Source organism: Oryx dammah, unplaced genomic scaffold, assembly GCF_014754425.2.
Source record: "Oryx dammah isolate SB20612 unplaced genomic scaffold, SCBI_Odam_1.1 HiC_scaffold_24, whole genome shotgun sequence".
NCBI lineage: Eukaryota > Metazoa > Chordata > Mammalia > Artiodactyla > Bovidae > Oryx > Oryx dammah.
Window position 1 is genome coordinate 34,473,492 of NW_024070208.1, and position 24,916 is coordinate 34,498,407.

At 44.5% G+C, this 24,916-nt stretch overlaps 2 long non-coding RNA genes across 2 annotated transcripts in view; one reads left to right on the top strand and one right to left on the bottom strand.

The window, feature by feature from the left end:
* On the top strand, positions 1-17,169 carry LOC120882952. Its single transcript, XR_005725621.1, has 2 exons — positions 1-129; positions 15,949-17,169. It is a non-coding gene; the product is annotated as an uncharacterized LOC120882952 (long non-coding RNA).
* LOC120882953 overlaps positions 14,986-24,916 on the bottom strand; it is a 24,497-nt gene continuing 14,566 nt past the window's right edge. The window contains exon 3 of the long non-coding RNA XR_005725622.1: positions 14,986-16,084. This is a non-coding gene — a long non-coding RNA (uncharacterized LOC120882953). The remainder of the gene's footprint in view (positions 16,085-24,916) is intronic.

Here is a 24,916-nt window from a genome sequence, read left to right on the forward strand (position 1 = left end):
GGGGGGGGCGGGCTGCTGACTGCGGCACCGGCTCGGGGCCTGGACCAGCGCGGCTGCGGGGCCAGTCGCGCCGGACCCGCTGACGGGACACAAGGACAACAAAGGGCGGACGCGGCCCTGGCAGCCCCGGTGAGCGTGTGAGGCCCCGGCTGGGGGCCCGGAGGGGACCCCGGGAGTGCGGGCCCCGCGGGGCGGGGGGAGGCGCCCGGGCCCTGCGGCCGATGGGGGAGCCGCCTTTGGAGAGGACTGGGGCACTTCTTGAGCGCCCCTGGCCGCGGTGAGGAAGGGGCCCTTTCTCCACTCCCCCCAGTCTCGGCCGCGGCCTGCGGCGGTGGGCGAGGCGCCCCGCCCCCGCCGAGATGCTCAGACAGCCCGGCTTTGTCATTTTCATTTCCACCCCGGCTTGTGGGTCTGCTCACAATGGATCCTTTGCTGTAACGTGGAGTGTGGGCCCTGGGAGTGTCCTGTTGAATTGTAAAGCGGGATCCCCCAAGTGCCTTCCAGCCTGATGCAGAGCAATTGTCCTTTAAACTGCACGCCCTGAAATGAGTCCACACATATCACCCAGTTATCTTACATAGCAATATTGGAACAACCTGCTTTGAGTTTTTAAATTATATTTTAATCAGTGATCCTTAAATTCTTAGAAAGAGTATCCCAGTTTTAACAACAACGAAAGATCTCTCGCTCCTTTTCTGTTTCTTAAAACAAGGTTGATACCTCGGTGAAAAGAGCGGGGTTTGTTTCTGACGTGTCAATGTTTGGGCTTTAATTTTGTGTGACTTTGTCTTCCCTGTGCGAGGAGAGCCCGTTTGGATGAAAGGCGGAATGCAGGTCAACCCCATGTGCTCCCTGGAGTCATAACCCAGGGAGCTCTGACTTCTCCAGTGCGGATGGGAGTGCTAGATCCTCAACCTCATTTTATTTGTCACTTGGAAGGCAGATCTCGCGTGTTGTTTCTTAAAGCTGTATACATCGATAACCAGGCATGTACTAGGTTAGTGCTTGTGCATCACATCCCACTGGCTTTACTCAGGACTAACCGGCTGTCTTTCCCTAATCTTGCCGCAAAGTCTTCTTTCACATCACGGACAAATGACACCTGGTTCCTTGTCCTCCTTCCTCCTGCGACCATCCCTTCATCCTTTCTTTACCTTTCTGGCTTTTTGCCTGGCCAAACCGCTCCTTTTCTGTCGAGGTCAAGGCTCCTTCAGTTTCTCTTTCAAACCAACCATACTCTCATATCTTCCTGGCTCCTTGTTTGGTTTTTCAGATCTTTTTCATGATTAAAATGGTGTTTTCTGTTCTTCACATGATAGGAAGGGAAGCCTCATGACAGCCTTACTTTAAGACAAGGTTGGCTTACATCAGCACATCTCGTGTTGCTCTACACTGGGTTTGCTCTCAGAAGACTTGGGTTCAGATCTCAGCTCTGCAGACCCTGAAAACCCCCTCAGCTTCTGCGAGCCTCAGTTCCTTCCTATGCTAGAGATGATGGCAGTTGTTCACACAGCACCATCTGGCTCATCTTGAAGGCGCCCAGCACCATCCTTGGCACAAATGTAGCTACTCAGGGGATGTTTTGACATTTTCCCCTTCAATTTATCCAGCTACCTGTCCACCCATCCATGGGGAAGCAGGCTAAAGAGGGTTCTCTACCATGTCCCTGAAGGAATGGATTTTGAAATGATCGTTTGACCAAGTGCTTCTTAATCAGCTCTGAGTACATAAAACATACTCAGTACTTGATAAGGATCCCTTAGGGCTTCCCAGGTGGCTCAGTGGTAAAAGAATCCCCCCGCTAATGCAGGTAACATGGGTTTGACCCCTGGGTTGGGAAGATCCCCTGGAGGAGGGCATGGAAATCCATTCCAGTATTCGTGCCGGGAGAATCCCATGGGTAGAGGAGCCTGCCGGGCTACAGTCCATGGGGTTGTGGAGAGTTGGACATGACTGAGAGAGACAGAGGGAAGGATCTCTTGTAAAAGTGATGCAGACATTTCCATGTCGGCACAGGTGTGTTCTGCTGGAGGAGGAAGGGCTCGTCCCTTTCCCTAGGTCCTTTTAAGTCCTGAGTGACGGCAGAATTGAGGACTTGCCAGTCCTGCCGTGAGTCCAGCTGAGGGCCGCTAAGTGAATGATGTGAAGGGCGCCAAACTGGAAGTGGGAACAGCTCCTATGGTGGTTCTGATGGTGGACAACCAGGGTGGTAACCTGCTTTTCCTACTGCCAATGCTGGGACTCCTTTAGTTTCTATTTTATGCGCCTTTCTCCTTTGGCCTCAGCACCTTTGCCTTCCTGAAACTCCACACTGAGCGCCTTGTGTCGGACTGCAGTTAGGATGGGCCGTTGTGCCCGCGCCTCAGGAGACACGAGGAAGTGGGAAGGGCCACGGCCTGGGAACCAGGGGCGTGGCCCTGCCTCAGCCTTGGCTTCTCTCTGTGCTAATTGGAGGGTCATTTAACCTCAGCTCTGAGGTGAGGTGTATGGTGTAGACCGTCTTTACATTTCCTTCAAGGCCTGACATACTCAGTTTATAACAATTATTCCATCAAATTCCACGATTTCATGCTTGCTGCCTCTCTTCATTCTCACAGCAGCCTTATGAAGCAGGCAGCCCATTTTGCACATTATTAAATGTAAAATTAAGACAGAGTAGAGGCCCGACCATTCCTGATTTGTAGAAAGAGGGGTTGATGGGACGGACAGTCTCCAGTTTGGTTTTCTCACTGGACATCAGTGAACACTGAGATCAGCCCCCCTCCCCATCAGGGCACCCAGAGGTCATGGGCATGTGAAGCCCAGGATGCCACAGGGCTTCTCTGTCTTGTCGGGTACATTGGTGGTTCACTTACAGCAATGTTCCATCCAGACAAACGTCTGTTTTCAGTATTCTGCTCTGGCTGAGACCACCAGTCTGTCATCTAGTCCAGAAAATATGGGCTTTGCTGTTCACATGGCCTTTTCATGTGTTCTGAAATGACATTAAAAAAAAGGTCAAAGCTGCTTGAATATTTTTATGGGTGATCATTTAAACTTCATAGAACTTCTTATTTCAGTAAAGTACTAAGTCCTAGAGAGAAGTTTGGATTTTTGCTGCATCTGGAATTTGTGCACTGTTTTACCATATGAATAGAGGTTCAGTCTTTCTCCTTGTTTTTAATGCAATGATGCATTTAACCATTAAAAAAGTCCTAATAGGGTTACCAGATGAATTACAGAAACTATTGTATAAAATAAACATAATCTAAAAAAATTATTTGTTTGAAATTCAGATTTAACTAGGCATATTTTTGCTTGCTAAATCTGGCATCCTTATATAAGCAGCACCTTACTTGATAAATAATGGTTACTTCATTGGAGAAGGAAATGGTAACCCACTCCAGTATTCTTGCCTGGAGAATCTCACGGACACAGGAGCCTGGTGGGCTACAGTCCATGGGGTCGAAAAGAGTTGGACACAACTGAGTAACTAATATTTAATTTCATTTCATTGGGCATAAAGATACTAACTTGTTAGGTTTTTAAACTTACAATATAAATTACATCCAATCTTCGTCAGTTTTGTATAATATGCCAAGCATCTCCTGGGTTTATTGACTAAAGCTTTTGTCTATGAAATGTTTAAACCCCATGATTATCCTAAGAAGATTCTGATCCTGAAGAATGTGTCCCAGTCACTTCATGTTCCTCAGAGGCCCCGCTAATGACTGAAAAAAGTACCCAAGATTTTCAATATATTTTTTTTGGAGTCAGATAACATGGTTTAAAACTGCCTGCACGTGAGACTAGCTCTGATGCTTCATCTCGCAGAGGCTCAATTTCCTCCTCCTTAAATGGACTCAATTGCCATTCTCCTCCTTAAATGGACTCAATTTCCTCCTCCTTAAATGGACTCAATTACCATTCTCCTCCTTAAATGGACTCATTTTCCTCCTTAAATGGACTCAATTTCCTCCTCCTTAAATGCTCAATGGCCACGCCCCCCTTCCCCCATCCCACCCTGTCAGATGTCAGGTGGGCAAAGTCCCCTCCTCCAGGCTTCTAGAGAAACTTGGGTTTTCCAGAGAATGAGTGCATGTTACTTTTCCCTTCAAAAAGTCAGATAATAATATTAGATAATATCAAATGAGATCTATTTCAATCATATAGTCTATCTTTAATATGTGATTTTTTAAAAGCTTTACTGAGGGACTTCCCTAGTGGTCCAGTGGGTTAAGACTTCACCTTCCTGTGCAGGTGGCATGGGTTCCATCTCTGGCCTGGGAGCTAAGATCCTCGAGGCCGAAAAACTAAAGCATAAAACAGAAGCAATATTGTAATGAATTCAATAAAGACTTAAAACCGGTCCACCTTAAAAAAAAATCTAAAAAAAAAAAGTAAAAGTTTTATTGAGCTATCATTCACATACTAATACAATTCACCCATACGGCATATTAATTTTGTATAAACTTGGAAGATAATCGAGCTTTTAAAGGTCAGTCTGAGACTCCAGGGAGCTAATTTCAGTGGTAGCCCCTCCAAATCCTTGTCGCCAACAATTAGCTCCGCCCTTTGATGGACCAAATGCTGACACTAGATCCTCTGGATTCAAGACATGCTGTGAAAGTATAGATGTCTCTTGTTGCCTGGAAATGGCCAGAGTGATGAAATGATTCCTTCTCTATTGAATGCCTTCTGTATCCACGGCCTTGCATCTGACCAGGGGAGGCAAATGTGAACAAGACATTCTGGAGGACCTCCTTGCAAAGACGAGGAAGGTTTGTATAACACAGAAGAGAACGCTTGGGACACTTGAGGGGATAATTTATACATTTTTCTTATTAGATTTGATATACGATATTTTTTCTGCAGTACATTCTACTGGAAATCTTTAACTGCACACACATGCACATACACACATGAGGGCTTCCCAGGTGGTGCCAGTGGTAAGGCATCTACCTGCAGTGCAGCAGACTCAAGACACGGGTTCAATCCCTGGGTCGGGAAGATCCCATGGAGAAGGAAATGGCAACCCACTCCAGTACTCTTGCCTGGAGAATCCCCATGGACAGAGGAACCTGCAGTCCATGGGGTCACAAAGAGTCGGACGTGACCGAGCAGGCACACAGGACACTCCATCAAACACCCTCCATAATGAGTATCTGTTACCTTTAGCTCCTCTGGGCTCTGTAAAGCGTATTATGTCAATCTTTCATTTCAGGGATGTTTATCTGGGGTCATGTAACGGCTGTAGTGATCATGACCTTCTCTCCAGTAGACCATGCCCAGGCAGTTCTGTTGTTAAGAATGGCTGCAATTCTTCCTTTGTCTTACATTTTGGGCTCTTGACTTACAAGGTGAATTAATCTGACTTCTCTGTTTTGCAAAGATGCCTGTTTCAAGTCTGTGCTGACTCATGTCTTGCTCTGACAGCAAGGAGAGCAATACTGTTATTCCGAGGGTAATTCCAGTGATGGCTCCTGTGGGTCAGAAGTCTGTCTGCACTGGCTCCTTGTTTCTGTAGTGCTAGGGACTTTCAAGGGTGAATTTTTCAGCACATCACAGAGGATTTAGCTGTGTGTGAAAGTGTCTGATCGAGCATGATGAAAAGTAATGCTGGTTTTTAACTCCCATCTTTAGAGGAATATGTGTTCTATTCGCAAGAGGTTGCTGAAGTCTCTTCTGGCTTGAGTCTTTGCTATAAAAGGTTGAAAAGACTGTTTTTAGGGAGACTGGCATGGTTGAGACAGGTAGAGCTCAGGGTTGTTGAGAACAGTGAAGGGGGAGGGGTCCCCTCGAGTTCCCACTTTCTCAGACACAGCCCTCGGTCACGTGGTCATGATTTAAACCCTGGGTGTCCGACCTGTTTGTGTTTCAAGTAGAGCAACTCAAAGAAATGTTCGCCCCGGTAAGTGGAACTGGCATGTTTCTTTCCTGCTCCTTGAATGAGATCATATATGGTGCCAACCCCGCCTGCTATGGGAGAGCCTGGGCTGCCAAAGCAGGGCATTTTTGCTGGATGGACACACTGTGTTTGTATTAGCTACGGGCAGTGGCTTCGGATGACAAGGCCAAATGTGTGGAGTCCACAGCTGGCCAGGGCTGACCGCCAGGCCGATTCCTTAATTGCCACTCTAGGCCACCAACTGTTTGACCCCTGATGCGTGAGAGAAGGACAAGGGTCAGTGGGCAGAGACCATGAGCTTGTCATGTTCTTCGTGTGTTAGAGAATATTCCATGAGCAAAGACTGGCGTCTCGTTATATGCGGGACTGGCCTGCAGTTCATTAGGTACTTGTAGATGTCGTTCAGGCCAGTCTTTGCAATGACTCTGTGAGGATGGGGCAAGCTGTCCTGGGCCACGGTGAGGAAGGCGGGGCACAAGAGATTAGGTGATTCCCAGGCCGTGGCCTCCACCTTCAGTGATATGAGAGGGGCAGCTGGCTTCCCCTTTGGGGAAACGTATGGGCAGAGGACATAATAGTTCAGCGTCTATATTGTGTCAGGCAGTCAATAGCAGGACTAGGGTAAGAGATGGAGTAAAAGCCTTAGTTTAAGTCCTTGAGATGGTGCTTGACTTTCCTGGACACCAATTTCCTTAACTGTAAATGGAATTAGTAATTTGCTACCAAATCACTAGGCTCTTATGAGACTGAAACAAGACAGTATCTATAAAATCACTCTAACAAATTAAAGACACTGCACCTCTGCAAGGTAATCTTACCACACTACATTATAGTTTTACTATCAGTAACATTTCCACTGTATTCAAAATTTAGGATATTCTAATATTCTTGACCATGTTAATGAAATAAAGACAAAATTATCGTGAAAGCAGTAAAAAAAATGTAGATTTAACATATCATGATTAATTTGATTTTTCTTATTGAGGAACTGTCAAATTTATTAGTATGGATTGTTTGAATGTTTTTATTTCTTATGTTTAAATTTGCATTAGACTGCTGTTCAATCATATTAGATGCCATAAGAAAGGCTAGTAGCTTTTATCTTCCATGTATTGTCATTGTAAAGGATTTATAGAAGTAAACATGTGGTCTACTGAAGCACTCAAAAATGGATTCACTATCAGATGGAGATTTATATACAATAGAAACATTAGACTATAAAATCCTATATAGTGGTAGTCAGCAAGGAACAAAACATTTCTGTAGTTTAAAACAATAAGGATGAAATAGCAATAAATATACACTTAATTTGGAGAAGGGAATGGCAATCCACTCTAGTATTCTGGCCTGGAGAATCCCACGGACAGAGAAGCCTGGTGGGCTACAGTCCATGGGATCACAAAGAGTCAGACGTGACTGAATGGCTAACCACACACACACACACTTAATTATAGGGAGAGATGTGTTTATTTATCTGCATATATAGACTGTTTGGCCACTGCACACCAAGAAATGGATGTTTGTTGAACTGAATAAAGGTGTGAGTGTGTGTGTGAATCACATACTGAGAATTAAGACATTTTAATATTTGTTTTGTCTATATATTTTGATCTTGGATTAACACAAAGTAATCATGAGAATAAGTAAAATAATATGTAGCAAAGGCTTTGTAAATGTTGATGTGCTCTATGTTTTTCAGTGTTATTCTGTGAAAGTAGCCTGGTTTATTGTTGAAATCCCCTACGTGGGGCGGAGAGGTCTGCTGGGGCCGGGTCACTTCCTGGTGTCCCCAGATGCTCTTGGAGGTGTGACACGCTTGCTGTCTGGCACCCCACCTGCAGAACCAACGTCTCAGTAAACTGACGTTGACAGGTCCCGAGAACATCTGTCATACCACTGTCCCCTTCTCCTCACCCATAGGGTGTGGGCACAGCCTCTAACCTTTTTTAGCTTTGGTGCCTTAACCTGTAAAATGAGGAAACTATACGGAAGAAATTTTCATCTACCTTCTAAGTTCTGCTGCTTTGTCTGAGGATTAAGGTGAGAAAATCAAACAAAATTTTATTAAGGAGTCTGGCTCAGATGGTAAAGAATCTGCCTGCAATACAGGAGACTCAGGTTCAATTCCTGGGTTGGGAGAATCCCCTGAAGAATGAAATGGCAGCCCATTCCAGTAGTCTTGGCTAGAAAATCCCATGGACAGAGGAGCCTGGCAGGCTACAGTCCATGGGGTCGCAAAGAGTCAGACACGACTGAGTGACAAACACAGATACATAGAGAGACCCAGGGACTGAATGATTCACTGAGATGGCCAGAGCCCTCAATTTAAGTACCATCTTCAGCTAAAGACAGGGTAATGGCAGTAGGGTTTGGGACTTCAAAGGGGAGGAAGGCAACTGACCTGGAGATAGGAAAGCGAACGTTGGTAAATAGCTGTTTGCTGGACCAGGCCTCGACAATGGGACACAGGCGAACTGCAGCAGACAGACTCTGCAGGGTCCTCCCCATCCGTATGCCTAGTTCATACCACTGTTCTGTTTGGTGATGGTCCATCGTGGGATAGATGCTCTGTGTTCCTTTAGATAGTTAGTGAGAAGGTCAAAGCTTCTTCCTGAGTCTTTGGGGCCTTACAAAGCATCAGCCTAAATTTTCCAGTAGTCATGTATGGATGTGAGAGAAGGACCATAGAGAAAGCTGAGCACCAAAGAATTGATGCTTTTGAACCATGGTGTTGGAGAAGACTCTTGAGAGGCCCTTGGACCGCAAGGAGATCCAACTAGTCAATACTAAGGGAAATCAGTCCTTAGGTGATAAAGTAATTCAATTATATATGCATAAATATATATATATATTCTTTTTCATCTTCTTTTCCATTATGGTTTATCACAGGATATTGAAGATAGTTCCCTGTGCTGCACAGTAGGACCTTGTAGTTTATCCATCCTATATAAAATGGTTTGCATCTGTGGTGATTTAGTTGCGAAGTCGTGTCCAACAGTTGTGATCCCATGAATGCCTGCCATGCTCTTCTGTCCATGGGATTCTCCAGGTGAGAATACTGGAGTGGGTTGCCATTTCCTTCTCCAGAGGATCTTCCCGATCCAGAAATCAAACCCAGGTCTCCTGCATTGCAGACAGATTCTTTATCGACTGAGCTATGAAGGAAGTTCTAGTTTGCATCTACGAACCCCAAAACTCCCAGTCCATCCCTCCCTGACTGCCTTTCTGTTAACAATCACAGGTCTGTTCTCTACGTCTATCAGTCTGTTTTGTAAATAAGTTCCCTTGTTGTGACATTTTAGATTCCACATATAAGTGATGTCATATGGTATTTGTCTTTTCCTTTCTGACTTACTTCACTTAGTATGATAACCTCCAGGTCCATCTATGTGGCTTATCAGCCCAAATTCATTCTCATGCCAAAGAGATACAATTGCAGGTAGTAAATTTTTCTCCCCTATTTAATACTATTAAATAAATAGTATTATTTAAATACCATGTGCAGAATTTCATGTGAATGAAGAAGGATCTGTTGGTACTGAGGGGGTCTTGGGAACCCCGAGGAATACTTAGAATGCCTGGGGAGTAAGTTCTCAGGGCGGTTTCACAAGGCCCTGGGTGCATACCTTGATAAGAAGAGAGGGCATGAGTGGTGTTTAGGGAAGGAATAGATGCTCCTCACTGCTGCTGCTAAGTTACTTCAGTCGTGTCCGACTCGGTACGACCCCATAGATGGCAGCCCACCAGGCTCCCCCATCCCTGGGATCCTCCAGGCAAGAACACTGGAGTGGGTTGCCATTTCCTTCTCCAATGCATGAAAGTGAAAAGTGAAAGTGAGGTCACTCAGTCATGTCTGACTCTTAGCAACCCCATGGACTGCAGCCTACCAGGCTCCTCTGTCCATGGGATTTTCCAGGCAAGAGTACTGGAGTGGGGTACCATTGCCTTCTCCAGATGCTCCTCACAAAGGCAGCAAAAATGAGGTTGCAATGCAAGGGTGACCCTTTCTGCAAATCTCTTCTCTCCTTGCCTCCCCTCCCCCTTTTTCCTCTTCCTTCCTTCCTCTTTTTAAAAACCTTGTTATGTTAAGTCTGTTAGTCCATTTGGACCTCATTCTTAATGAACAGCTATTATGATAATAAATGAAAGATATTAAAGATACTACTTCAAACAAAGATGTGATTATATACTACTCTATCATGTTATAAATGTATTTTCAACATTATCCCATGCTGGAGACACAATATAGTAGACATTTAATTTTTACCATTATTAAATGGAAATACCATGCTTGCAAAAGTGTATGTATAAATTAGACTCTTTTGCCCACTTTCCTTTGAGGTAGTTTCTTTTTTATTTTCAAGAGTTCTCTGTTGATTATCTGTGCGGCAAGTATGTTCTCCTGATGTATGGAGCTTAAGATGTTCACCTTTTTAATGTGGTTTGAATGGAGTCATCTTTTTCTTCTGTGGCTCGTGCTTTCTATCTGCTGTTTAAAGAGTTCATTTCTACCCTGAGGTCATGAGGATATTGGGTTATATTTCTTTCTAGAAACTTTACGGTTTGATTGTCTCACTGATTCCCTTAATCACCTGAAATTGATACTTGTGTGCACTGTGAGGTTCAGATACATTTCTCTTTCCAGGTGAGTAAGCACTTGTCCCAGTAACATTTCTTGAATGGTCCAGCTTTCCCCACTGTACTCTACCAACACCTCTGTCACGTATCAAGTTTCCATTAATGCAAGGATCTGTTTCTGAGCTTTATACCCTTTGATTGTTTCTGTTGATGACAGTTTGCTATTTAGCAAAGCAAGTCTTTCCCCTCATACTTCTGAAAGACTGTCTTTACTCTTATCCCCTTGGTGTCCCATAGAACTTTTAGAATTTCAAATTTTATTTTGAAAGGTTGTTGGATTTTGATTGAAATGTCTTTGAATTAAAAGACCAATTGGAGGAGAGGGGGCATTTTAGTGATATTGAGCCTTCTTGCCCTGTATCATGTACATATCACCATTTTTAAAGGGTGTCTTTTGTTCAAGTTTGTAGATTTTCTACCTAAAATTTTTATACAAGTTTTTTGTTATAATTATTCCAAGGTAACTTTTTTTTTTCTTGATATTGTAAATGGTTGTCTCTAAAAATACCTTAAAAAAACTTTTGCTGGTATGTAGAAATACAGTTGAACTTCTATCAGTAATCTGGATCAACTCTATCATTAATTCTGTTGACTTGTCTGAAATGCCTTTTGAATGTCCCACCTGTGAAAGGTGATGATTCCCCCCCACCTCCTGTCCCTGTCCAGTGAAGTGTTTACTAGACATGGAGATAGCCCAGTGTGAGCTTTGCTCATTAAGAAGTTTCCATCTATTTCCTCTTTACTAAATGTTTTTTTGTTTTCTTTCCTATTTGACAGAAAGTCTTTAATGGGTATGGAATTTGATCCTCTGATAAGCCCAATCAATTAGTTCATAAACTATTATCTTATATTATTATACTATATATGCTGCATTCAGCTTGCTAATATGTATTTAGAATTTTTGCATCTGTGTTCATGAATGACATTGGCCAGTAATTTTCCTTTTCCATACTGTGCCAGTCTGGTTTAGATAACTGGATTTGGGAATATTATCAGACAGATGATATTATTTGGGCATATTGTCTGCTTTTATGTTTTCTGGTAGACTTTGTTGTTTTAGTGGAGAAGGCGATGGCACCCCACTCCAGTACTCTTGCCTGGAAAATCCCATGGACAGAGGAGCCTGGTAGGCTGCAGTCCATGGGGTTGCGAAGAGTCAGACATGACTGAGCGACTTCCCTTTCACTTTTCACTTTCATGCATTGGAGAAGGAAATGGCAACCCACTCCGGTGTTCTTGCCTGGAGAATCCCAGGGACGGTGGAGTCTGGTGGGCTGCTGTCTATGGGGTCACACAGAGTCAGACACAACTGAAGTGACTTAGCAGTAGCAGTAGCAGTTGTTGTTTTAGAGTTACCTTATTGAATATTTGGTACATCTTTCCAGTAAAACCATCTAGCCTAATGTTTACCCTTTGGAGAGATTTTAAATATCAGTGAATGAAACTATTTTGGATTGACTTGTTTCTTGAATTTGTCTGGTACTTTATATTTTTTCAATAATTTGTCTATTTTCAAAGTTTGAAAATTCATTACCTTAGAGTTATTTTTAGGGGATTCCCTGGTGGTCCAGTGGTTAGGAGTCTGCACTTTCACTGCCGAGGGTCTGAGTTCAATTCCTGGTGACATGCTAAGTCACTTCAGTTGTCTCCGACTCTTTGTGACCCCATGGACTGTCAGACCCCATGGACTGTAGCTGGACAGGCTCCTCTTGTCTCTGGGATTTTCCCATCAAGAATACTGGAGTGGGTTGCCATTTCCTGCTTCAGGGGATCTTCCGGACCCAGGGATCAAACCCATGTCTCTTATATCTCCTGTGTTGACAGGCAGATCTTTACCACTAGTGCCACCTGGGAAGCACAGAATGTAGCCAATTCCTGGTAGGAGATGTAAGATCTTGCAAGCCACATGCCATGACCAAAAATAAATAAATAAATGAAGTTTAAAAAATAATATTCTGTTATCTTTTAAATTCCTGATGCATCCCATTTTCATCCCTATATATATGCATATATTATGTATATCACTTCTTTTATCTTGATCAGTCTTGCTGCAAATTGGCCAATTTTATTAGACTTTTAAAATAACTCACTTTTCCATTGTATCTTTGTTTTCTATTTTGTTAATTCTACTCTTATCTATTCTCAGTCTTGTTTTCTTTGGATTTATCCCCATAATCTTTTTTCTAAGGTCTTGAAATGGATACTTAATTTTCAGTAATTCATTTTCCTGAATGAAATTATTGAAGGCATTAAATGTCCCATCAGTTCAGTTCAGTTCAATTCAGTCACTCAGTTGTGTCTGACTCTTTGCGACCCCATGAACCGCAGCACGCCAGGCCTCCCTGTCCCTCACCAACTCCTGGAGTTCACTCAAACTCATGTCCATCAAGTCGGTGATGCCATCCAGCCATCTCATCCTCTGTTATTCCCTTCTCCTCCTGCCCCCAATCCCTCCCAGCATCAGTCTTTTCCAATGAGTCAACTCTTCGCATGAGGTGGCCAAAGTACTGGAGTTTCAGCTTTAGCATCATTCCTTCCAAAGAACACCCAGGACTGAGCTCCTTTAGAGTAGACTGGTTGGATCTCCTTGCAGTCCAAGGGACTCTCAAGAGTCTTCTCCAACACCACAGTTCAAACGCATCAATTCTTCGGCACTCAGCCTTCTTCACGGTCCAACTCTCACATCCATACATGACTACTGGAAAAACCATAGCCTTGACTAGACGGACCTTTGTTGGCAAAGTAATGTCTCTGCTTTTGAATATGCTATCTGGGTTGGTCATAACTTTCCTTCCAAGGAAACGTCCCATAAATCTACAAAACACCCTCTATAATGAAGAAGGAGCAAGTCAAAGCCTCAGTGTTTTTCGTGGGCACTTTCTTTCAACCAGAATTTAATAAGATTCCTTTTGTTTATTTTTAGAGCTACCCTCTATTTGTGGAAAGTGGTACTGGGTTTCCATTTATATTGTGTGTGGAAAGTTTCCTTTTATAATATATTTATTTAAGTAGAGAGTTATTTTAAGAAAGAAAAACATTAAGTAAATAATCAGAGAGGTGATACATAGTAGGCCAAAGATCCTCAGAATGGTATACTGCATCTCAAATATGAGAAACATTATGAAATGACTATAATTTGTGACTATCATTTGGGACACTGGTGTCCCAGGCAGTTCACTGCCTCCTCTTACCCACTTGCATGGTCACTGGCAAGTATAGTTGCTCAGCCACAGCAGGTGAGTTTTGAATAATCAGGGAGTAAGACAGGTCCTGGGGACACTCACATGTACAAATGGTTAAGTGTCCAAAAAAGGAAAATAGTTTCTGGAATTCCAAATTGTGGGTCAGATGTTCATAACAGAAGTGATACTAAAACTGAAGATGGGATTGCTAGTGAGCAGTCATGAGTGGTTAGGATGTGGTGGTCCTTGGGTCCCAGTGTGGGTGCAGGGGGGCACATCTTCAGTGCATTTCTCCCTTTGGCAAAACCGTTCAGACAGCAGCTCAGTAGGGGTCAGGAGAAAGACGGTATCCTGACCACATAATAATATGCTGGGGAAAGTCGCTGTATCCTGCTAGAAATGATGGCAAAAAGACATGTGTGATGCACATTCATTACAGCTCAGAGTTATTTAGGAAAAACGACCCAAAGGTTTTTTTTTTTTTTTTTGTAATGATCCATTGTCCATCTGGAGGAAAGTTTGCCATGAGGCTCTTTGCTGTTTAGCAAGTTTATCAAACATGCCAGGTGATACAAGGTTAGTTAACATCCCAGATGACAGAAAATGAAAATGACAGTCTCTCAGCTGTGTCAGACTCTTTGCAACCCCATGGACTATACAGTCTATGGAATTCTCCAGGCCAGGATACTGGAGTGGGTAGCCTTTCCCTTGTCCAGGGGGTCTTACCAACCCAGTGATTGAACCCAGGTCTCCCGCATTGCAGGCAGATTCTTTACCAGCTGAGCCTCAAGGGAAGCCCATTTCATATACGATTTCATATAAAAGAGGAATAAGATTTTGGATGGGTTTGTTTCCATTAGTCTCACTCACTCATGGCACCTGGGATATTTTTATAATATCAAGTCACTAGGGAAGTGTTTGAGGAAGAATTTGCAGCAAGTCTTCAGTTTCTTCCCTGGGTTTTCATGAATCCAAGAATCTATAGTGATCTAAATATAGCTTAGATTATGATCTCTACATTACTTTTGCCTACAAGGCAACATTGTTGCTGCTGCTGCCAAGTCGCTTCAGTCATGTCCAACTCTGTGTGACCCCATAGATGGCAGCCCACCAGGCTCCCCCGGCCCTGGGATTCTCCAGGCAAGAATACTGGAGTGGGTTGCCATTTCCTTCTCCAATGTATGAAAGTGAAAAGTGAAAGTGAAGTCGCTCAGTCGTGTCCAACTCTTAGCGACCCCATGGACTGCAGCCTACCAGGCTCCTCCGTCCATGGGCTTTTCCAGGCAACAGTACTGGAGTGGGGTGCCAGTGCCTTCTCCACAAAGCAACATTGCTGGGTAGCAAAAACAGGATAAGTCAGCAGCTGGTTTTCTCATTTTCCGCCCCTCACTTCCTAGTCGAGCGTCTGAAACACTACAACTTAGCTTGGTGTTTCTAAGCTCCGTGGTTCTGAGCTCTAGGGACTTTCTAATTATAAACTGCTGGTTGCATCGGAGCCCTGCCTAGGAGTATGGTGCCTGGTATCCCCTCACCACCGGCAGAGTCGGTATTTCTTAGGTTAGTGTTTCACAGATGTGTGAAAGGTTCCTGCTTTCACACAGCTGTCTCCCCCAAAGAAATGCCATCATGTCTCAATACTTGTCATGCCGTGGACATTATAAAGGATTTGTAACCATGATACTTGCAGGAGCGTGTAGAAAATTCAGTCTCATGCATCCCTCTGGCTTAGCCTGATTGTCCAAGTTTGTCATTTTTTCCTTCTAGTTTATTTCTTAACATGTTAGACTGTTGCAGGCACCCATGGTTCTTAAGCATGTTGCTAGTAAGATACTCTTTTTTATTAAACATAGATGTTTCATTTTCAGATGTGAGTATAAAGTCACAGGCTTGGGTCTTGGGGTTCTGTTCCTGAGAAAAGGTACATTGTGTGAAGCACATATTCCACTTGGAAGAAGCCAGGGAACTGGAGGGATGAGGAGAAATGTGTAGGGAGTGAGAACATGGAACTAAGTTACGTGGACGTGTTTTTATTTATAGCAATGGCCGTGTATCTGCTGGTGGTGAGTGGAGACCAGGTGCCATGCTCCTAGGCAGGGCTCTGACACGAGCAGCAGCTTATAATTAGAAAGTCCCTGGAGCTCAGCAGTGTGGCTGTCAGCCACGAGGAGCTGCCTCATCTGTGCCTTTACTGGGAGGACTTTCCCCTACTCCTTTTTTACCCTTCCTTGGTTTTTCTTTCAGGATCCCAGAAGTGATGACAAGATGCAGGTGTCACCAGAGCAAGAAGAAGGGCACTCGCCAGGGAGTATCGTACGTCTGCTGAGATGAGGGCAAGGAGCACGGAGCCCAAGAACATCCACAACATCTTCCCCACCTCCTGCAGAAAGAAATAAGGAAAGTTCTCAGATGAAAATAGCTCCTCTTTGCTTTGGGGAAAAGCCAGAACCCATTAGCTGATCAGTTTTACCTGAAGAAGGCCCGTGGGCTGCTGATCAGCAGGCATAACCCAGGGAGACAACACTGAGACGGGACAGCCCTGCTGTAAGGACTGCAAACACCAAACACAGCGATGCTTTCCCACATCAGATGATGAATGGACGCTGAGGCGGAAACAGCCCTTCTGCTGGCCAGGCAAGCTGGACTGGAGTCCACGCTTATGGGAACGACTTGGAAGGAGTAAAAATATTTTCATGGTTTTCCCAGACATATATTTCAAGACAAGTGATGATGGAGACCCAGGATAATAGGTAAATGAGTGAATGTTTTAAATTATGGCACTTTGCACTGAGATTCAAAGCTTGCTGGGTTTTCACATAGGAAACATTTGTTGGCAAAAACAGAGGGAAGCTCTCTCAAGGTAAAAGTGAATCAACCCCAGACACGTTGGTTCTAATGGGGATTGTGCGGGTAGACACTTGCACCGCAGGTTGACGATCACTCCTTGCATTTCCCAGATGGTTCTGGGTTCTGTTTCCTGGTGTGGCTCTTACAGTGGACAGTTGACTCGATGTGTCCTATTTTCTCCCTCATAAAATGTATGTATTGGTGCCTTTCACTGGCCTGTGATTATTTGGAAAATATTAAATAACAGCTGTCAAGTACTTGGAATTGTATCAGATAAGCTGAGAGAAGACAGAGGACTCTCTGCTTTTCCTTTATAAACTAGGAAGATAAAAGATAACATTTGCTCCTTTTCACACATTTAGTTGCTGTTTTATAGGAACTTACTTTAAAAGCTTGAGGGTATATGCAAAAACATATAGTATCAGTGATATGTAGAATTACCCCTTAAATTTCTCTGTGTTCCTTTTTTCTTATAACAAAAGACTCTTTCATTGATTTTTGATGTCTGTATTCAAATAGTGTGTTCAATAATCGAAAAGTTAGGGCCATAGAGATCAGGTAAGTCCTCACATCTTGTAATCCAGTGACATCGATGAATAAAAGGTCTTTTTAAATTTGGCTTTCCAATTTGAAACATTGGGAAAACCCAATATTTGTTTTTTCTCATTTACCTTTTGAAAACCTTTATTCATTAGACAGAGGAAGTTCAAGAGTAACCTTTTCAATTGAACTTACTTCTTAACAAATCAAGATTAACTTGTGACTCATTGTTATTCAAATGTGAGAATAACATAGGTACAGAGACTACTTAATGGGTTTGAGTTTTGACAAACTGGAATTTTTGATTATTTCTAATATTATAAGAAGTCATCTGAGATGAATTTCCTTGCTATTTCTGACACTAAATTGTTTAAGCTTGATAGAGGAACCCTCATATAGCATCATACAAATGCTATCACAGTATTTTCTGCGGATTTTTTTCTTTCTTTTTTTTTTTTACCTTCTAAACTGCTTCCGTCGGAGAAGGCGATGGCACCCCACTCCAGTACTCTTGCCTGGAAAATCCCATGGATGGAGGAGCCTGGTAGGCTGCAGTCCATGGGGTCGCTAAGAGTTGGACACGACTGAGCGACTTCACTTTCACTTTTCACTTTCATGCGTTGGAGAAGGAAATGGCAACCCACTCCAGTGTTCTTGCCTGGAGAATCCCAGGGATGGGGGAGCCTGGTGGGCTGCCGTCTATGGGATCACACAGAGTCGGACACGACTGAAGTGACTTAGCAGCAGCAGTAGTAGCAAACTGCTTCCGTATAGTGCTTTCCTCTTGTTTTGAAAGTAGATTCTTTTTCCAATTAAATGTTAACTCATTTTCACTCAGCTTATCAGTTAGTAGATTTGTTAGAAATAATTTCATGTATAAATCTATTTTAAATAGCAGTGATGACACAGACACTTTGCTGATGACACTAAGCATATATTTTCAACAATTAAGATTGACTTGAAGCATCTAAGAGACAGTGAAAAAAAAACCCAACAGATTGGATCATCTTTGCAGTCACTAGGTGCTCAAGTCTATTTTTAGCGAGAACAAAGTATAAATTAACTTTGAGAATATCTTTGCAGAGATGTACATCCTGTAGGCTTTGGGCTCTTTAGAATTTCCTCAGAAGTTATAATTTCCTTAAAGCTAAAATGTCAGTGACTGCATACAGCAGCATTTATAAATATACAGAGTATATGTTCATTATCAAAGCATCTTAAGATTATTTTATAAACACTTTTTATTAAGATATTTAAAACTTGTATCATTAAGACCCTTACTGTGTAAAACTTGATTGCCTGGTCTTTTTGTTCAGGGGGCAAGATAATAATTTTTAAAGCTAAAAAGGATCTGGGGTGGGCTTGATCTAGGGCTGTAATTGAGTGCTCAGGGGGCGTGTATACCCACTGTGTTAACACACAGAGCCTTCCTAGCCCACTGGATTTATGTGAGTATTTAGGAAAAGAAGATTATCTATGTGATAAGCAGTTTAAAATGTTCTGCTAAGATAAAAGCAGGCATATTATTGACTATACCATCTGAATATTAACCTAAAAATTGAGTTGGTATCACTCTTTTTTTAAAAATTAATTTATTTAGCTGCAATGCATCTTAGTTGCAGCATGAGGGATCTTTAGTTGCAGCATGTGAACTCTGTAGTTAGGGCATGTGAACTCTTAGTTGCATGTGGGCTCTAGTTCCCTGACCAGGGATGGAACCTGGGTCCCCTGAGTGTGGAGTCTTAGCCACTGGACCATCAGGGAAGTCCCTGGTCTCCCTTGTTAAAGGGTGCTTTGGGACTGGTTCCCTTCCATTGTGTCCAGGGGACCTCTGGAGTGTCAGTGTGTTACTGTGCAAAGAGCAGATTCCAGGATATAGAGAAGTGGACCAGATTTGGGGAACCTGTCCCCTAGGGTGCTGAAGAAACAGTTCTAGGTACAGGGTGCTAAAGCGCTTGGTCCCTTTGGGGTTGATTCAGGCTGGTGACAATGTCTCAAAGATCCTATCGTAGTGGATTGATGAGATGAGATGAGAAAACTGAAGTTATGTGACTTGTTCAAACTCACAGGGTTTTAAAGAAAAAATTACCCTGACACTTATAAAATGGTAAGGAAGTCTTTCTTTATTTAAGACTTTGTACCTATTGCAATTGTGGAAGAGATCTGGCTTAACTCAGAATACAGCATAGAGAGCTGGGTATTTACAGCCAATGAGCAGAGAGAGGGGAGTCAGTGGATGGCACATTTATGAGACATTAAGGGCAGGGACCCCGGCTGAACAGACTTGCTGACAGCAGGCCAGGGTGCTCAGGTGTCAAGGGTGGGTGGGGAGGACTTTGGTCAGACGTGGAGGCTACTCAGACCTCAAGCGGGAGGAGGTGTCTCTACACTGACAGCGGGATTCTTGCTAAAACTGGGCCAGACTGTTCAAAGACAGAGCCCGAGGATGAGACTCGTTGAAAAGAGAGCTCAGAGGAGCTTCTGAACTTTGGTCAAGGAGAGAGAGAGAGCCCTGGTCAGGTACAAGCCAAGAATGGCTGGACTGGCCTCTCCTCCTCCAAGGTCCATCTGGTGTCCAGTGTCCACCTTCCCAGGGGGGACCACAGTGCAGCCTTTCAGTTAGAACCCTCCACACTGTTACTGAACCAAATGAATCCTCTCGCCCACACGCAGTAAAGCGAGTGTGCTGACCCTGGGATCAAGGTGAAGGAAAGGGCAGCGTTCACTGCACGTGAGGAGTCCAGGCAGCTGGTGCTTAAGTCTGAACTCCCTGAAAGCTTTCAGGGACAGGTTCATAAGGACAGGGTGAAGGAGGGAGACATGGGCTGAGTGGTGAGCTCATGGACCTTCTGATTTTGTTGATGGTAAGGTAATCAGGGTCAGCATATCAACCTGGTTTCACCTCATCTGGAGTCTATGTGCTTCTGGACAGCATGCAGTTAACTTCTCCCACCTGGTGGGGTTTCATTCAGCAGCTGCAAAACAGCTCAAAGAACGAGGCTCAGAATATTCTCTATAGCTCTTGAGGTGGAACTAAAGATCTTCAACTTTGTTCAGCGACTAAACTATTATTTTGTCTTGCTTGACTGTTTCCTTTCTTCCTGCATTTTCTCACTTCTTTGGTTAAATTTACTCTTTGGGACTCAGGGAAAACATGAGTCTAGAGTTTTTCGACAGACAAAGGCAGGTGGAGGACCTGCTGAGACAGCGAGGGAGGTCTGTTTTGCGAAGACCCTGTAGGGCCCTGCTCATCACAAAGTCATTCCTTTAGCTAATGTGTGTGGGGCATTTATTAGGCCAGGCTTTTAGAATATGTAAGAGAATGAAATGGATGTAGGTATTGACTCTGATGAATTTTCTACTCTTAACGGGGAAGACAGAAAGTACACAATAAACCTAATACATAATTAAATTACAGGGTATCTCATTTTTGTTGTTGTTTAGTCACTAAGTCATACCTCACATGATGGAACAAAAGACCGGTGAGCATGCAAAGGAGGTGGGAGTCTACGGGGTTTCATAGGAACGTGTGTCACTTACAGTTTTAAATAGGATAGTCAAGACGAACCTCTTGGTAGTGACATTTGAGCAGACACTTGAAGGAGGTGAGGGAATTAGTCATAAGCTCTTTCGGGGAAGAATGTTCCAGACTGTGTAGATCTTGTAGGTGGGTGCTGCCTGGAATGTTCCAAGAACAGGGAGGAGACTGGTGGGCTGGCGGGGAGGGACTTAGGGCAGGGAGGGACTTAGGGCAGGGAGCTGAAGTCACAGTTAAAGAGGAAGCGTGAAGGAGATGGGGACCCACTGCGGGGAGAGGCATGATCTGACTTCCTTTGTAAAAGGATCCCTCCAGCTGGTGTGTGGAGGACATGAGCAGAGGCAGGAAGGCCCACTACAGTTTGTGGTCACCACCCAGGTGAGCGACGAGGGTGGTTCTGCCAGGAGGGCTGCATGGGGGAGGCCCCCCACTGACCTCTCAGTTCTGCTCCTGGGTCAGTCTCTCCACTGAGGCTGGGAGAGTGTCCTGGCCACCTGGCAGTGTCAGAACGGCCAGGACATCTAAAATGAATGTCAACAACCCGATGAGGATAGGGGTTGAGTCATCTCTCCTACAACGATCGGTTCCTTAATTCTCCAGGACCTCCTGGGAGTTCAGCACGTTAAGTTGATTCTGACACTTAACTTCCCAGAGTTAGCACAGACCCCATGTCACAGTCCTGTGGGATTGCCTCCACTCCAGGTGCCCATGGGAATGGGATCCCTGGGACACCCCAACTACAAATCCAGGGGTTCCCAGAACCCCTTCCCTTGGGTTCAGTAACTCACTAGACTGACCCAGAACCCAGCACCCTCCATATGCACAGTTACAATTACTGTTTATTGTAACAGCTCATGGAAGAGATAAGAGCTCTTGTCAAGATCATGGGTCAAGATTTGGGGGCAGCGCACGTGTAGAGCTCCCAGGCCCTGTCCGGGGGCCCCCACACCCCAGCACCTCCATATGATCACCAGCCTGGAAGTTCCTGTAGCTTAGTGGTTGTTTCCGAGTTCCCAGCAAAGTGTCCGTATTGGCGTGACTGATTACATCATTGACTGATTGAACTCACTCTAGTCCTTCCCCCTCCATGGAGATTAGAAGGGTCAGAAAACTCCAACCCTCTAATCACAGGGTTGAGTCCTCCCTCCCCATCTAAAGCTATCTAGGGGCCCTGCCTTGAGCTACCTCATCAGCATACGAAAGACACTGTTTTCTCAGGGAATTCCGAGAGTTTTAGGAGTTTTGTGCCAAGACTCAGAGGCAAAGAGCAAATATTTATTTCCTATTATGCCATAATAGGAGGAGCAAAGATTCAGGTAAGAGAGCAGGGTCCAGAGAGCAGGAGAGGAGGCAGACTAGCTGAGTCCAAGTGTATGAAGACTAAGCCCAGTGGGGAAGAGCAGTAGTGGGCAGTAGAGGGCCAAGCAAACCAGCCAGCCCTGACTTCTGATGGAGCTGTGGACCTGATGGCAGTCAGCCAGGGATCGAGCTGGGAAGGTGGAGTCCAGAGAAAGAGCAAGTGCTTTAGCGATTATGCCGCCCCTCCTAGGTTTCACAAGTTCGTGAGTGTAAATAAGGTCAATTCATATTTACACCCACGTCTCCATGACTCCAGATCTTCACCTGTTGATAAGACCTTAACCCTGATGCTCTTCTTGTTGGCTTAACTTCTTCCCCGGCTATTTCTGGGTGTCCTTGGGGCGGTGACATCTCCTATGGTCTCGGGAATGAATTTGCTTATGTTCTTTCCACTTGAGCCTCTGGGTCAGGGGCACTTGTCATGACCTCTGTAGGTGGTGCCTCTGTAAGACTTTAACCCAACAGACCCCCTGGGACCAAAGTGACAGCCACCTGTGGACTGGAGGTCAGGAAGAGGGATGCCTTCTTCTAAAGCCCGTGCTGATTTTGTTTCCTGGGAGAGAGGCAGTGCTGCCTGGACTTATTCCCACCCAGGGTTTCATGGCACTGGTCCTTCACCCTCTATCCTCACAGGCTCCAAACTGGCCCCTCTCATGTGGCCAGAGAGGGGACGGTGGGTCCCATCCTGTCCCTTCTACATCTTTTCTCTTCCTTAGACACATACCTCTGCATCCAAACAAAACAAGACCAGCTCCACAAACACAGACACCCATTTGTTTTAAGAGAAAACAAATTGTGTAATGGAAAGAGTGTAGACTTTGGAGCCAGACATACTTGGTCTGAATCCCATTTTCTAGTCATGCAGCCTTAGGGAAAACAATGCCCATAAAAATGTTAGATGAGAGCCTGTGAATGTAAGACACTTATGTTATATCTGATGCGGCTCTCATCCTTCCATCCTCCAGAAGCCCGCACAAAGCCCCACCCACAACCTGAGCACCTGTCCTCAATGCAGTGCCCTGGGGGGTGCCACGATCACCGCCACTGCCGCCCCAGCCTACAGAGCAGCTGCAGACCGGTCTGTCTTGTTCCTCCTGTTGGTGGCGGGGTGTCCCTTCCCGTCACTGTCAGCCCCTCCGTTTCCACCTGCGCTGGGATCTCTTTGGGGAGGGGCTTATGGAGTGTCACCGGCCATCGGACAGGAAGTGCAAGAGGCAAAGAGAGGGCCCAGGGAGCATCCTGGAGACACCACTGATGGTCTACACAGGCTGGTCTGGGGCCCAGAGTGGGTGGAAAGTGGGCCCCCTGCAGGGTGCTGGTGCATATGGAGGGTGCTGGCTCTCATCCCCCTCCCCTGGAATTAGCAGAAATCCTCTGCTCAGCCTTGGTACCCCTATGCCTCGTGGTAAAAATTTTATCATGAGGAATTTCAGGTGTCCAGAGAAGCAGAGGAAACTATTTATTACAGTGAGCATCCTATACCCAGTGGGCAGATTTCAGCAGTTGTCATAATTCAGCCACAGTTATTCTTGTCTCTCTTTTTCTTTGCCTTTTCATGTTGAAGCAAACCCTAGATGTCCCATTTTCCCTGGTCCTCGCAGCAGAGCCCTGGGGGTACAGATGCGTGTGTATGGGAGCTTCGTAAACTGCAGGGCGGTCCCTAGGGAGCCCCGAGGGCTGTCCCACTCCAGGCAGGCTCCTGTTGGGGAAGGAGGACCCGTGTGCGGACCCAGGACAGGTTCGGTGCAGTCACAGAATCACCAATGGGAGACGAGGAACCGTCTCAGCTGTAGAAATACATGTGTTATTGAAAATTCACAGGGGTCGGAATCACTGCCCTTCAGACACTGCTCAGGAAGGTCCACTCCACTGAAAAATCAACTGATAGCTTTTCCTTGAGAATAATAATAATGTTAGTGTATTACCCAGCAAGAAACGCAGTTTTAAATTATCTCATTTACTGAATCTCCTGGGGGAGGGGTGGAGGGAGAGGGAATCTCATATAGAAATGGTAACTTAGTCCAGCTGACTCAAGATTATTTTTTTTAATTAAGCAGTAGGCAAAATGATTTGTTTATGATACTTTAATATAAATGGTTCTTATTTCTAGTTTGTTATGATTGCAAGCAATAGCTGCAAAAAAAAAAAAAAAAAACATAGAAACAAAATGCTAATTCTTTCCAGAGCCAAAGCCAAATGCAATCTGAAACCTGCAGCACCTCCTGCTGCTGCTAAGTCGCTTCACTCGTGTCCGACCCTGTGCGACCTCAAAGACGGCAGCCCACCAGGCTCCGCCATCCCTGGGATTCTCCAGGCAAGAACACTGGAGTGGGTTGCCATCCTAGACCAAGTTAAATAGCTGCTGTAGAAAAAGCCTTCAAAGACTGAATAGAAAAAACATCTCTTGAAGAATCATAGAAAATATTAAAAACAGAAAAATGTATAAAAGGGATTGCCTATGATTGTGACAACTGGCATCTGAAGGCACAGCCTAACAATCTGACATTTTGACATAAAATTAAATGGTCACCTGCTCCCTACTGCCCACAGAAAGAGAAATAAATAAATAAATAAACCTTTCTCATGTTGCAAGAAAGTGGTGGCTGAATGCAGAGTCCCAAAGGAAGATATTTCAGACATTATTTAATGTGTTCCTTTCACCTGCATGGAGAAGATGGAGGCAAATGTGATGGATCTGTGTAGGACTACAGACCCATCATACACTTATATTGTCCTTTTTTTTAAAACTAGGGAAGGCTTAGCTTAAAGCTTCAGTTGAGCCCCAGAAGAGGACAGAGGGCTGGCAAGCAGAACACGTGCCTTGCAGAGAACTGGAGGCTTCTCTGCCCACAGTCACTGAAAAAGGCAAACACTGGGAGGGTCAACTTTATGTCTGCATTTTAGTAGTTGTGTACCTTGCCATCATAT